This window comes from Gigantopelta aegis, chromosome 3, assembly GCF_016097555.1.
Source record: "Gigantopelta aegis isolate Gae_Host chromosome 3, Gae_host_genome, whole genome shotgun sequence".
In the NCBI taxonomy this organism is placed as follows: Eukaryota; Metazoa; Mollusca; class Gastropoda; order Neomphalida; family Peltospiridae; genus Gigantopelta; species Gigantopelta aegis.
In genome coordinates this window covers 14,539,658-14,555,800 of record NC_054701.1, presented here as the reverse complement: position 1 = coordinate 14,555,800, position 16,143 = coordinate 14,539,658, and the positions used below count along the sequence as shown (strand labels likewise).

The window sequence follows — 16,143 nt, the reverse complement described above, 5'->3', positions numbered from 1 at the left end:
TGCCACGACGCCACCGAGGCCGGTCAGTGCAGGTTTAGTGCATACATCGCAAGACTACAGTGAGCCCTAAAATATATTAAAGCATTTTCATACAGGCCCGTAGAACAGTCGCCTGGTAGGGTGGCACAAGCTCTAGTTTGGCGGGACATAGTCTCAACTGTGTGTGTGTGGGGGGTGGAGATGGGGGTGGGGCGCAAGACACAATTTTATCTTTATTTACATACGTCAAAAACGTATGTTTGTTGTCATCAAGTAGGGGTAGGGTTGGAGAAGCCTGGATGGGGCACATTACCTTCTCCCCACCCCCGTTCTTTCGGACATGTCATAATGATGCTGATTGTGAATGTCACTATAATTTCCACTATTATTGTACTGTAATGCTTAAAGGGACAGACCCTAGTTTTTAAACACTTCATCATATTTTTCACTATTAGAGCCGTTTATGATCATTGAAATCAAACATTATGTATATTTTATTCTTTAGATTATCCATTTCCGTAGAACCGAAGTATTTCGGGTGATCCTGGTGTTTCTAGTACCAAAAATGCATTTTTCATATTTTTAAAAACGTACGTGCGTCTCAGGAGTAGCAGTTTATTGATTCAAGTTCTAGTCTATTTTTAAGGATATGTCCCGCTTTAACATCACATACTCTTCTTTCACTCTATTGTAACTTTATCCAAATGAGTTACAGGTTTGTAAGTTAACTAAACGTAGTGTCCATTTTTTACGAGTTAAAACTAGGGTCTGCGCCTTTAATTCTTTGTAGGTTAGTCCAGTATGACGTAGCAGAGCCTGCCTGACAACCGTCTAAAGAATGACTTCCAGTGAGAACTGCAGCTTCACGGATCAGAATAATGTTTACTACAGTGTTTACTGCGGTACTAACAACCCCTACTGCTGTACTTCCGGTCTGAACAAAACGTGCTCGGCCAGTGTGTGTAGCGTCACTAGCAGCAAAACAACGTCCGAATCAATATTACTGTGAGCTATTACATGTGATTTCCATTTAACATACCTGTACGAACACAATATACTGCTAATTTAGTATACTTACTGCGCTCTCTGTCTGTCGGTCTGTCTCGGTATCTCTGTCTCTCTCTCTGTCTGTCTGTCTGTCTGTCTGTCTGTCTGTCTCTCTCTCTCTCTCTCTCTCTCTCTCTCTCTCTCTCTCTCTGTGTGTGTGTGTGTGTGTGTGTCTCTCTCTCTTCCCGTCTCTTTCTTTCTATTTCTCAAATATACAACTAAAACACACTGGCGTAGGAAGCTGAGGAGGGGGCATGTGCCCCCTCAACTTTTTAGCAGCAGCGATGGTTTTTATATATTTATATTTATATTTATACATGTACACACACACACACACACACACACACACACACACACACACACACACACACACACACACACACACACACACACACACACACACACACACACACACACACACTACAGTATTCTTCCTGGTGTGGCTGGTATAGTGCTCTACCTCTTGGGGAGCCAGTATAAATATATATACCGTTACACCTTTTGTTACAACTTAAAGTTTCACGCTTTATTTGTATATTTGAGAAATAACGTGAAACTTTAAGTAGTAACAAAAGGTGTAACGGTATATATACTTAACTCCAAAAGAAACGCGAATACGTAGATTGGAGGTTTTGAGTGCACTCATTGAAATACGTCCCAAAGTTCTTAAAATAATCGTTTCTATGAAAAACTTAAACAATTCGTAAAGATGAGATTTCATGTTATTGACATGTTAAAAATCGAGGTCGCATTGTCATTTGAAATGTCAAGGCCATGGCGCTTCTTCAATGGCGTCACATGCCACTCAAACATGTCCACTAATAGCGGGTGTGTCCGCCATTGCTGGCCATGACCGCCGCACACCTCCTACCCATGGAGAGGAAGAGGTTCCTGATGAAGGCCCTGGGCACGTTGTTGTAGGTGTCCACGACGGCCTGGCGGAGCTGCTGCTGTGTCACCACGGGAGCAGGGCGTTGGTTCATCATGCGCTGAACCTCGTCCCACAAGTGCTCGATGGGGTTCAGATCCGGGCTTAAAGCTGGCCAGTCCATTGTGATGATGTTGTGCTGTGCCAGGAATGCCTGGGTGGCCCGTGCCGTGTGTGGCCTGGCGTTGTCGTGCTGGTAAACCATCTGACGGTGACCCGCGAAAAAAGGCACCACCACAGGCGTGAGCACTTCGTCGATGTAGCGCTGTGCTGTGACGCCCCTGCCGCGTCCTCGGCCGTTGTTGTCGAAGATGACAGGTTGTACACGACGTCCCCAGGATATGGCACCCCACAGCATGACGGAAGGCCCTCCCCAACGGTCCCTCTCCATAACACACGCATCTGTGAAGCGCTCACCTCGACGCCTCCACACCCTCATACGACCGTCGGCCCTATCTAAGCAGTAGCGGCTTTCGTCGGAGAAGACGATGTTCTGCCACTGTCGGTTCCGCCACTGTCGATGCAGAACAGCCCAGTTGTGTCGTGCAAGGCGGTGTCGCTGTGTGAGACGTTGTCCAATGTACGGTCGACGACAGTTCAGATGGATGGCGATCAGACGACGTCGTACCGTGGTGTAGGAAACGGGGCGGTTGTGGGTTCCCACTGTCTGCCGGGCTGTTGTGGTGGCTGGTACGAACCGATCACGCATGTGAGTTCGGACGATGTAACGGTCCTGGCGCTGTGACGTCACTCTGGGACGGCCGCTACGTGGACGGTCGACGACGTTGTTGTTCTGTAGAAATCGGCCTATGAGACGGTAGATTGTCGAGACATGGACACCGAAAGCACGTGCAACCTGCCTGGCATCCATTCCGGCCTCCAAATTCCCCAAAGCTCTATGTCTGGAATCAGCGTTAAGTCGTGGCATCGTTGAATCGCTACTCGTAAAATGAGTTGAACATTGCTGTCTGGCGTTTCTTTTATACCCAGGCCTGGTAGTGTTTCACGTGCAATTCGCATCTTTCATGATCCACCCGTTTTGCATTCCAGATCGATTTTGGTCGTCAATTTCAGCACGTGCGTGACGTCACACTGTACTCGTTTTTTTCATGCGTTATGTGGAATTGGATACGATGACAAGATGGCTATTGGTCAACTTAATCGATTTGTACATAGTTTATTCAAATGTGGGTTTTTTAATATTTTAAAATGTTCGCGTTTCTTTTGGAGTTAAGTATATATATATATATATATATATATACTATCTATATATCTATCTATATATCTATATCTATATATCTATATATATATATATATATATATATATAATATCTATATATCTATCTATCTATCTATCTATCTATCTATCTATATATATATATATATATATATATATATATATATATACACACACACAGTCAAACGTCGATCACTCCACCTTCGATCTCTAAAAAACCTCGATCTCTCGATCTGAAGCGACGGTCCCGGCCGAGTTGCTATACAGACTAGTAATAACTACCTTCGAAAACTCAAACTTCGAAAACTCGATAACCTCGATCTCTCGACCTAATTCTTTGGTCCCGCCATAAAGATTTAATACAGTATGCACCTGAAAAACTCGACGCGTGTGGATTGACCAAACTGTCGTTGTCGATAGTATTTTAAAGACGAATGTACTGTCAATCATGTCAAACAAGCGAAGTGTGTATGTGTGTGTGTGTGTGTGTGTGTGTGTGTGTGTGTGCCTCCGCCACTTTTTGGCACCTTCCTACGCCCGTCATTTAACACATACGGACACATAATAATATTCCACAAAACCTTCACTCTTTACAACATCTAAACATATGTATATCTACCTCCCAGGGACTTCTAACTCGTCATTCTTTCACGATCATTTGGCTTTGACAGTGTCTGACACTCGCCTAGAAACGCATTTTCTTCAGTACACTATCGCACTGTGCCATATACATAGTTGAGGTTTAACAACCGTTAAAGGGAGAGTAAACTCAAACATGAGCCTTATGTGTTGGAAAGATGCATACACCAACACACACTGACACTTTAACAAATGAAAAACGCGTAATTTTGGAGTTAATAAAAAACGTGATTATTCCTGCTAACTGGGGGCAGCCATTTTCGTTTGTTTTTGATGCGTCCGGTACTCTAGCTTGGGGCGAAGTGACTCAGCTCCTACCAACTCATGTATGCACAGTGTAAACAAAGAAGTAATTTACGACAAGGCGCTTCTGTTTGATCAACCTAACTTGTAAAACAACATGAATGACGTGATAATATAATAAACTATTTAACTAAATATATTTCAAGTTGCATTAACGGAACGAAATGGGGTTATAGTATTTTTCTCTGTTAAATAATCCAAAGGAAACATATACACTATTAGGCCTATTGGTATAATACGTTGGAGCAAAAAACGACAACCCACGATACCCAAGTGATAATTTTCCTTTCTTTGTGACTACATAATTGGTCAGGTCTATGATTTTAGATGGGAAAGTCTACTTAATCAATAGGTTTACAGAACAGTAATAAACCATGTCCATTACCCTTTTTATGGGTCGACAGGTTATTACACAATACAGGTATGTATTTGTGTATCTAGACAACGATAATGAATTGGCTCGTCTGGTTACACATCAAATATACACCTGCCAATCAGGGGCCATGTTCCCGAAGCTGTCGGTCGTTATGTCTTAGCGACGTCGCAAAAGTACAATAACGACACCATAACGATACGTTGAGCGACAGTTAGTCGAACGTGCAGTTACAGTATCGTTATACTGTCGTTGCAAGCATGTCGTAACATGGGAAATCCCTGTGTCGTTTGGTACAGCGGTGTGAAATAGATACCAAACGCATCTCAGAAATTAAATTTTATATGACCTATTATATTATATTCAGTTTTTATCGTACTTCTAGGCCGCTTTTAGTGGCTAGGTTAAACATGATAAAAGTCATATTGCGTACTATATTATGTAAATGTACATGTTTACAGAACATAACATATATATTTACTTCAGTAGGTATTTCGTTAAAACTGCACATAAACTGTATGTCGCAGTGTAGTGTGTACCATAACATGCATGTACACCACCGTCCCTTAAATTTAACTGTGACGCGTAGGTTACATATTTAGCACTTTTAGCAAACGACAGAAATGTGCGACAAAAGTGATTTTTGTGCAAGGCGTGCTTTCTAATAGGCCTAGGTGTTGTTCGTATTTGTGTATTCACATTATCTGTAAAAGGCTGACACATTAAGCATGGCAAGTGATGGTGATCGTAAAAGAAGACCAACATTCACCTCAAATGACTTAGAGGCCTTGGCACACGCTGGGAGTGATTCTTAAACAGCTTTGTCTATTGTAATCTTGATTTGTTATCACAATGTGCATGCTACTTGTGACGGAACATGCTCTTAATTTTGTTTTCGCCTGTGGCGATATTAATTGTTTTAGAGCGCCGTGTGCAGTTCTAATATGCACTTAGATCAGGTGGGTACTTTGTTACGTAATACGTCTGCGCGACGGTGGTCGAGCTGTACTTTCCAATATACACCCAGACGAGGTGTGCAGGCCATGTGGCCAGTAGTTACGTAATACCTCCGCGAGTGCGGTTTTTACGACCGTGATTTGGCGAACTAGGCGACGACCAGTCTAGGCTTCTAAGAAAGAGATGCCGTCTTGGTCGCTGTGGAAATATCACTTGTAGGTATTCGGTGCCGCGATGTGCCCCCAGACGATATTCGGATTTTTGGGATAAATAGCTAGGGTTTTAGAGATATCAGGGAGAAACATATTGGAAGGCTTCTAGGGAACGCGTCCGTTTGGACTTGGTAAATATTATTTCTGCTCTGTTGTATAACCTTGATGTGATTGATGTGACTTTAAATATTTTAATACTGTATTATACCAATATTATTTAGACAGTGTTTCCGGTAAACTGACGAAGTAAATTGTAGGCTTCACTGTTCTAATTAATAAAGCTTAGGCAGTCATCCTAGAGGACCTAGGTAAACTGTAGATTATTGTCTTTATTGTGATAGGTACCAGTATTAATTCTGTATTACAAGGTTACTGAATGAGTAGTAAGGGTTAATTAAAAATTAACCAGTTAGGAATAGAGTTGTAATTCCTTTATTAATTAAGTTCCCCTGGAAGCGTTTCTCAATTATCACACGTGTGGGTGTTGTGTCACGGTGAAGTGATTAGAATATTGTGTAAACTAGACACCTAGAGATTAACTAATTAAGTGATCAGTTCTGGGTTGTTATTATTTGTTGTTGTTAATTAACTACTGCGGCAGTACATTTGTCAGCGTAGGTTAATACAGATTCCAAAGTGTATTGTGTTTTTGTTGTGTTTTCTAGTGAACTAAACGTGCTATATTATACATACTTTATATAAGATCGTATCTCTGATCATACCTAGACGAGCCACGCGGGTATAACTTCCCGTTACAGAGAGATCTAATAGATATACAGTTAGGAGAGATATTTGGATAATCGTGTTTTATTCAGTTACGGGTATTATAGGATCCCCGTGACAGGAGTGAAAATTGGGGCGCTGGTCCCGGATCTGAAAAAAGTATTGTTTGTAAATGGGGGCTTTATAAATTATTTTTACAAATTACTAGAAGTAGCAACGTTGTTCACTAGAAAATTAATTAATAATAAGTGCGTCATATCTAAACATGGATAAGAATTTGCTGGATAGGCCTACGCTCAGTGTAGTGGAGATTAAGCGAGCACGTAAGGCCGAGTTAGTTGAAATCGCGGGTGCGCTAGAAATTGGTTTAACATCAGCTAAAACCTTAGGAGATATAAGGACAATTATTATCCAGGAAGTTTTTGGTGATAGTCCTGTTATGGAAGACAGTGAGATTGTTCCAAAGATAGAGATAAATGAGTTAAGTGTGGAACAACAATTAGCTTTTAAAAAACTTGAGTACGAAAGAGAAGAACGTGCATTAGATAGATAGAGAGAGATAGAGAAGATAGAGAGAGGGATAGAGAGAGAGAGAGAAAGAGAAGAGAGGGATAGAGAAGATAGAGATAGAGATAGGGAATATAGAGAGAGGGAGAGAGAGAGAGAGAGAGAGAGAGAGAGAGAGAGAGAGAGAGAGAGAGAGAGAGAGAGAGAGAGAGAGAGAGAGAGAGAGAGAGAGAGAGAAGAGAGGGATAGAGAGAGAGAAGAGAGGGATAGAGAGAAAGGAGAGAGGGATAGAGAATTCCAGTTAGAAAAATTAAAAGTGGAACATGAGTTAAAGTTGAATACTGAAGAAGTTAGACGGGAGGCAGGAAATGATTTTAACATGTCGGAGGCTTATAGATCAGTGCCTGTATTTGACGATCAGGAGGTAGATATGTTCTTCCAACTTTTGGAACGGGCCGCTAAGCAGCTAAATTGGCCGCAGTCTAAGTGGACATTGTTAGCCGTGTCTAAGTTAAAGGGGAAGGCTAGTGTAGCTTATAATTCAATGAGTGATGAGCGAGCAAGTCAGTACGACCTAGTTAAGGCTGCAGTGTTGAGGGCTTATGAATTACGACCTGAGGATTATCGTTTACGGTATAGCGAGTTGAGAAAAATGCAGGGTCAGTATTATAGTGAGTTTGTGGCTAAGAAGGCAGGGATGTTTGATAAATGGGTGGTGTCTCATCAGGTAGAGTCATATACCGAGTAACGGGAGTTGTTGATCTTACAGGACATTAAAAATGGATTACCAGTTAGCTTACATATTCATTTAGAGGATCGTGATGTCAAAAAGATAGAGGAGGCAGGCATAGTGGCAGATGACTACGTGTTAATACACAAAGCTCAGGCAGTACAGGGTAGCTCTTTACAACAGGGTGATAAGAAGAAATTTCAGCCAGGTTTTCCCCGGGAAAGTAACTATCGGGGAGAGTCTTCTAGTTGGTCAGCTAGTCAGGCAAGGAATGCACCTGGTGGGCAAAGTAAGGAAAAGCCTGCATTATCAGCCAATGCACGAACTTTTCGTCCACATTGCAGTTACTGTAAAAAGGATAACCACCTTGTAGGGGACTGTTTTAAAAGGAAACGCGATAATGCGCAAGTGGTCGGTTTAGTGAGGTCAGCTCCGTTAGCGAGAGAGTTAATGGTTAGTCCCATGGCAGAGAAAGTAAACCCGTATGTGTCCACTGGCATGGTTTTGTGATGTGAAACAAGAATTGAGTCCTAAGGCAATATCAGTCTATCGAGATACTGCGTGTAACCTGTCGCTTATAACGTCAAAGTGTTTAGCTGGTATTAAGAATTCAGATACAGGACGTAGTTTGGCCTTAACCTCGGTTAATGGAGAAAAAATGGTTGTACGGTTACATAACGTTTTCGTGTGTTCGAAGTTTGTGACGGGACCAGTCATTATGGGTGTTGTAAAGGACTTGCCTGTTGAAAACATAGGAGTTTTGTTGGGTAATGATTTGACTAGTCAGTGTTGTCAGCCGAAATGTGACCAATTGTTAATTAAAGACAGCCCTTTACCAATAAAAGAGAGTGAGGTTGATGAGATTAGATATCCTGCGTGTGTAAAGACTAGGGCTATGGCCAGAAGGGTAACACGAGACCCAGAGGATATTTGTGATTTGTCTGATACGTGTGTGAGCCATGAAATTGGAGTGGATGAGGTTATCAGTAAAATGGTAGATAAGTCAACTGACGAACTAAATGTGGTGGAACCTGTTGACCTCCCGCAAAGGGGAAATGAACCAGTTGTGTTTGATAGAGGGGACTTACCCTGTAATAGACAAGAGTTAATCCTAGAGCAGGGGGCTGATCCACGTTTGTTGGCAGCTCGCACTACATTGTTAACTGAGGGTGAGATGGAGGATCAGATGTCAGGTTATGATATGGACAAGGGAGTATTAATGAATAAGAGAGTTAGAGATAGGAAGGCTAGGAAGCAACTGAGCCATGCTCAGAGCAAAATAAAATCAGTGTTTGATAGGAAGACTAGGAGTCGGGAATTTAAACCAGGGGATAAGGTGCTGCTGTACCTTCCCATTAAACGGGGTTCATTGCAGAACAGGTATTTCGGGCCCTATGTTGAGCACAAACGGGTTAATGAGACAGGTATGTGATAAACACTCCTGATAGGGTTAGGAAAAGTAGGTATTGTCACATCAATTTGCTAAAAGGTTATTTTGACAGACTGCCGATAGTTCCAGAGTTACCTGTCCAAATTGAGAGTCACTCAATTTCCTGTGATGACGTCAAGACTGCAGAGATCAAATTAACCAACAACCAGATTCTAGCAGACTTGAACCCCCAGTGAGAAAAGTTGACTACGCTGAAACAAGACAATGTTTCCATTTGTCAGGACCTTCCAACGGTTACCAATAATTTAAGCCAGGATGTGCGCTTGGAACCCAACGCTACACCGATTCGACAGCATGCCTATTGGAGAAAACCTGGAAAACATGTGACACTGAAAAAGAAGGAAACGAAGTTCCAGTGGTCAGATGAATGCGAGAAGTCATTCAACCGTCTCAAGCAGATGCGCTCCTCGTCTCCCGTGATGGCAGCACCAGACTACCGAATGCCTTTCAAGCTGGCTGTGGATGCCAGCGACGTGGGAACTGGAGCTGTGCTGTTTCAAGAAGACGAAAATGAACTGGACCATCCTGTAAGTTTCTTCTCCAAAAAGTTTGACAAACACCAGGTGAACTATTCCACTATAGAGAAGGAAGCTTTGGCCATGGTACAAGCTCTGAAGCATTTTCAGATCTACGTGAAATCGGCAGTGCATCAAGTGGTGGTCTTTACTGATCATAATCCGCTTACTTTCATTCACAGAATGAAAGCCACCAACCAGAGAGTTTTGAGATGGAGCCTTCTTCTGCAGGAATTCCCAATTACCATTGAATATATCAAGGGCACATCCAATGTAATCGCTGATGCCCTGTCCCGAAGTTGAACGTTATGATAATGTGTTGACATTCTTGATTTCTGTTTTGTTTTTATATATTTTATTGTATACCAGGGACTCAGAGATTCAGTGTGACTACTGGTAGTCACCTTATTACTATGTGTTATAAATGCCCGGATGCGTCGGTTAACGCACACTTGTTTTATTGTAGTATATTTCCCTATTCCTAGAGTAGAGGAAATATCCTTTTTGAGGTGGGTGTGTGTGACGGAACATGCTCTTAATTTTGTTTTCGCCTGTGGCGATATTAATTGTTTTAGAGGGCCGTGTGCAGTTCCAATATGCACTTAGCCCAGGTGGGCACTTTGTTACGTAATACCTCTGCGCGACGGTGGTCGAGCTGTACTTTCCAATACACACCCAGACCAGGTGCGCAGGCCATGTGGCCAGTAGTTACGTAATACCTCCGCGAATGCGGTTTTTACGACCGTGATTTGGCGAACTAGGCGACGCCAGTCTAGGCTTCTAAGAAAGAAATGCTGTCTTGGTCGCTGTGGAAATATTACTTGTAGGTATTCGGTGCCGCGATGTGCCCCCAGGCGATATTCGCATTTAGGATAAGTAGCTAGGGTTTTAGAGATATCAGGGAGAAACATATTGGAAGGCATCCAAGGAACGCGTCCTTTTGGACTTGGTAAATATTATTTCTGCTCTGTTGTATAACCTTGATGTGATTGATGTGACTTTAAATATTTTAATACTGTATTATACCAATATTATTTAGACAGTGTTTCCGGTAAACTGACGAAGTAAATTGTAGGCTTCACTGTTCTAATTATTAAAGCTTAACCAGTCATCCTAGAGGACCTAGGTAAACTGTAGGTTATTGTCTTTACTGTGATAGGTACCAGTATTAATTCTGTATTACAAGGTTACTGAATGAGTAGTAAGGGTTAATTAAAAATTAACCAGTTAGGAATAGAGTTGTAATTCCTTTATTAATTAAGTTCCCCTGGAAGCGTTTCTCAATTATCACACGTGTGGGTGTTGTGTCACGGTGAAGTGATTAGAATATTGTGTAAACTAGACACCTAGAGATTAACTAATTAAGTGATCAGTTCTGGGTTGTTATTATTTGTTGTTGTTAATTAACTACTGCGGCAGTACATTTGTCAGCGTAGGTTAATACAGATTCCAAAGTGTATTGTGTTTTTGTTGTGTTTTCTAGTGAACTAAACGTGCTATATTATACATACTTTATATAAGATCGTATCTCTGATCATACCTAGACGAGCCACGCGGGTATAACTTCCCGTTACAGAGAGATCTAATAGATATACAGTTAGGAGAGATATTTGGATAATCGTGTTTTATTCAGTTACGGGTATTATAGGATCCCCGTGACACTACTTGTATTTATGATAACTAATAAAATGTTCAGACAAAGCCACCTTAGTTGTTGAAGTGCGTCAATAACAGTTGCCTCCGGGTAGCTACTCCATTTGATCGTCTCTAGCATCGTTGACTTCGTGATCTACCACCTCATCTTGTACGTCACTTGTGTCATCGATGATGTCATTTGGAGGATCTGGGATCAAAATATCTTTGCAAATGTTCTCAAGAACAGCAGTTGCAACGATGACAAGGACACATCGCTCTGGAATAAACATCATGCATCCTCCAGACTTATGTAGGCAGAGCCATCTTGATTTCCACACACCAAATGACCTCTCGCAGGAGCTTCTAGTGGTTATGTGGGCTCTGTTGTATGCTCTTTCTTGTCGTGATGCCGGTTGCAAGAACGGAGTCATTAGCCATGGTCTAACAGGGTATCCTGAATCTCCCAATAACATACCGCCATCAACTTGACCATTCTCAAACAATTCCGCAATCCCACTATTTCTCCATATCAATGCAGGTTGTGTCGCACCAGGATATTTTGCCACGATGTCCAAGAAAACGCCATTAGCTGACACTATGCACTCAACGTTGATAGCGTTGTATCCTTCGTGGCTGAAATACAAATGTTCGTCGCGTGAATGGCCTTGCACTGGGACGAGAGTTCCATCTAAGGCCCCGAGAACGTTGGAGAAATTTTCTTTTATGTTTCTCATTTCAGCATCCGTGTAAGGGAATTTGACATGTACGTTCTGCAATTTGGTGACAATAGACTTTGAAACTGCGTGTATGCACCTAGAAACGGAGTACCGGCTAATACCATGTACATCACCTGTTACTGCCTGAAAACCTCCTAATAATAACACAGGGCTGCTACAATTTGTATCAATACCGGTAACGTACCACTTCTGCGCGTCTGTCTCTCGATATCCACTTACAATGTACTGCATAAATACAATATTTCTTTCCTATCCATTCTATATCTGTCTTACAATTCAATGTCATCAATGTCTTCTTCTATTAGGGCCATTCCGTAGCAACACAACCATCGCAGTTGTTATTTTGCAGGATGTCGAATGTTGACACCGAATTGTAAGATTAAAACAATATTCCGTGTTTTTTTCATGCTCATCTACGACAAACATTTTACTTTACGACACTCTAACAACAGGGTAGGAGCTGTTGTTAATATAACGATATCGCTAGTAACTGACACCCGGAACGACACTTTCTGGCACATCAACTGTTCCTCCACGACGACTTAACGATGTCATTATGTACAACGATAGCTTCGGGAACATGGCCCCAGGAATCACAGGTAGAGGCAACTAACAGAATGGACCAACTAAGAAAACACTTCGTATATAATTTCAGTATGTAGGTAATTCCCAGTCTGGAGCACGCCGCGGTAAGACGTGTTTGTTTTGTCTGTGCACACTGCACGTGCTTTCGTGTGCTCGACTTGGGAATCCTTCATTTTGTTTTGTTTTTGTCAGCGAAATGGAGTTTGCGGCCATCGGGACTGATTGAATGCTGGGACGCTTCATTGCCTCCACGTCATTTTCCCGGCTGACTTTTGTCGACATGTCGATTCGTATGACGGCCATTCTGCAGAACGCTACTTTTGTTCGCGTTTAGTCTCTACCTGTCCGAGTCTGTCCTAGCAGCACTGGGAGATTGACCGCCTCACTCTAAGAAAAAAAAGAGAAAGAAATGTTTTATTTAACGACGCACTCAACACATTTTATTTACGGTTATATGGCGTCAAACATATGGTTAAGGACCACACAGCTATTGAGAGGAAACCTGCTGTCGCCACTTCATGGGCTATTCTTTTCGATTAGCAGCAAGGGATCTTTTATATGCACCATCCCACAGACAGGGTAGTACATACCACGGCCTTTGATATACCAGTCGTGGTGCACTGGCTGGAACGATAAATAGCCAAATGGGGCCACCGACGGGGATCGATCCTAAACCGACCGCGCATCGTTTACCACTGGGCTATATCCCGCCCCTTCTCACTCTAAGAAGAAATAGGAAGTGGAGTCGACCGCTACTACTCTAATCTGGACTTTAGTTTTATATTGATGCCATCTCGTATTATCTGGAGTCGGGTCCGTCCGCACCACTATACTCTCTCGTTGAGACGGATCCGGCTTCTCAGCACAGCACTGCACCTTCCATATCTAGACTACTGACTCACTCTAAGGGTTTTCTTGACGGGATGTAACCCGTCTCGTCCCTATAAGCTGTGCACATTAACGGCCTTAACGAGGTCACACACGTGGACATATTGATCGGAATTTAAACTTTTAAACCTTCTTTCAAACTTTTATGTCGAAATTACCTCTAAAAAAAAAAAAAAAAAATTATTAAATGGACTGTCCTTCTAAAATGCTCCAAATTATATAAATATTCGGCCGAGCAGTCAATTCTTTTATTTTTGGCATGTTAACGTTTTATTTTATTTTTTTAAATTCCATCAACGTTTTCATTAATTGCTATTTTCATAATTTTGCCCATTTTTAACTTCACTCCCCCACTCCCACGCCTTCTGTCCCGGACCCAGTCACTGGCGAAGTCAGAGATTGTGCCCGGGAGAGACGTGCTTGAACCTTAATTGGATATCGGCACGTTAATATGTTATCCATTCCAATCCAATCCAGTACTTAAGGTTCATGCAGGGACAAAACATGGTACAATGATTTCGACTTGTTGTTTAGCCACTTTGCCAATGGTGGTTTATTTTGTATTTAAAAATAATACATACTTATTGCTGGCTTACTGGGATGGATATTATTACAGAACATTGCAATGCATGCCCATTTTATCAACCCACAGAAAAGGTACATTTATTTCTTTAGTTCTAAGACTCATTCCTGACGTTACGCGTTAAGTGTTACGTAACTACCGGCTCGCCAGAGGGCGTATTCACTGGGATGGTACAAAATGGCTGCGCTCGATATATTTAATAGCCGTCACATTTAACCGTTTTATTAATTAAATAATAGATTATACTTGTTGATACTAAGCAATAATGTGATTTATATATCGTTGAGTATGCATACCAGTCCAAAAGCCTTGCTTAAGCATTCCTGGGATAATTTAGAGCCCTAAAGGAAGAAAGAGGTAGACTATGTTGCATCAGCCTACGGTTTTCTACAAGGCTAAGGTGAAACATGTTTACCACGACACCACTGAGGCAGGTTTAGTATCCTAGATAAAACAACACTTATTCTAATTATACCATCATCAAGATATATGGTAATTTCAATTCGACAGATGTGAGGCTCCTATATTAAATGATGGACAAAATGGCTATGGAAATGTTTCTGTGTTCTGTTTCAGATTCTGGTTGATTTTGGCGGGAGTTGGTGGAACGTTTTTTCTAGTTATACTGGTCGCCTATCTTATTTGCTGGTATCGCAAACCAAGAGACGGTACGTGGAATTAGATATATGTTATATTATACAGGACCAAATGGTTGTGAGATCGTAGGCAAGATAGTATTCCAAACAAAATACCTGAAACAAAATTAGACTACCCATGTACAAACTAGATGGCCAATGTTTCAGGCTGCTTAAATTAGTTTCTGAACTTTCAAGACTTTAAGTCTTATAATATTTTTCTTTGCTGTTACAGACACCAGCGATTCCGACAACGAGATATTTGAAGAAACCATTTGCGAAACTCAGATTCGAACTGTGACGACGCGAAAGCTTTCTCTACGAGAGGCCATTCCAAACTTCTTTGTCCGCAGTGAGAACTCAAGGCGGGTTACCACGCGACACAAGTCTCGAGTTCCGGTGCGTGTTGTTGGACAGTTCGGAACACCGAGGCCAAACGGACCTACGGGCTCTTCAACAAAGCGGGATAACTCTACCTTTCATAGTCCAAGGGACATAATTCACGAACGTTCAGATTCAAGGAAAGCCATTCTTCAAACAAGAACTCACTTACCTGACGTCACCACGTGAACCCATAGACATTTTTATAATATTTTAAAAATATATAGTTTGTCTAAGGATATTGTGCGTTTTCCAATCAGTTTGAGTTAATCGTTTAGTTTCATAACAGGAATTATGTCTTTGGAATGGCGTAACATGTGCAAGCGTTTTGTTTATACCATTCCAAATTGCAATCAATAAAGCTATAGGGTTAGATGGCATTAATATTTATTACGGTCCATTTGAGACCGTAACCATTAAATTAAAACGTATCCCTGATACTGGAATATGTGGTAAATAGTTGTCCATGAGTGTGAAAGAACATCAAAGATTACAATACTTTCATTGTGGCACTGGTACTCGACAGGCACGTATATTGATCCCATATATAATATATTATATTGATTATTAACAGGCTTGTAAAACGTATAGAAGAATGCGATAAATGAGGCGTCTCTATTTCAAATAACTGGCATGATATACTATTTCATCCTGTAATCACTATATGTATTGTCAAGATATGATGACTAAATGTCTATATTTTCCGTCACTGACAAACAAATATAGTGTTTTAGGACGGAACTACCTTTACACTAGTTATGATCAGCAAAGGCATGTTATATTATTCAAAGTTACTTATTCATTTATTTTCAGTTGATTATTTTTATTTAAAAACAAGTTTTGCAGACACTGTTTAATTTAAAAATAAGAAATAAATTGTTGTTATTTAAGAACTATTTTGTTGTGGTGTATGAATATTACAGGCTACAAGACATTCAACGCGTGTTGACATACTACTCTGCAAAACGGTAAAGTTATGAAATAAACGGTTAATTAAATTATATTTTTGTTTTATGTGGATTGCAGACTAAATAAAATAACTTGTCTTAAGATATCCACAGTATCATGATCGGCAGATCCTCGCGACCTTCGTCATTCT

At 41.3% G+C, this 16,143-nt stretch overlaps 1 long non-coding RNA gene across 1 annotated transcript; it reads left to right on the top strand.

Moving 5' to 3' along the window:
- The first annotated feature begins 835 nt into the window (after positions 1–835).
- On the top strand, positions 836–15,928 carry LOC121391801. The gene is made up of 3 exons (XR_005960387.1): positions 836–984; positions 14,605–14,696; positions 14,899–15,928. It is a non-coding gene; the product is annotated as an uncharacterized LOC121391801 (long non-coding RNA).
- Positions 15,929–16,143: the final 215 nt, after the last annotated feature.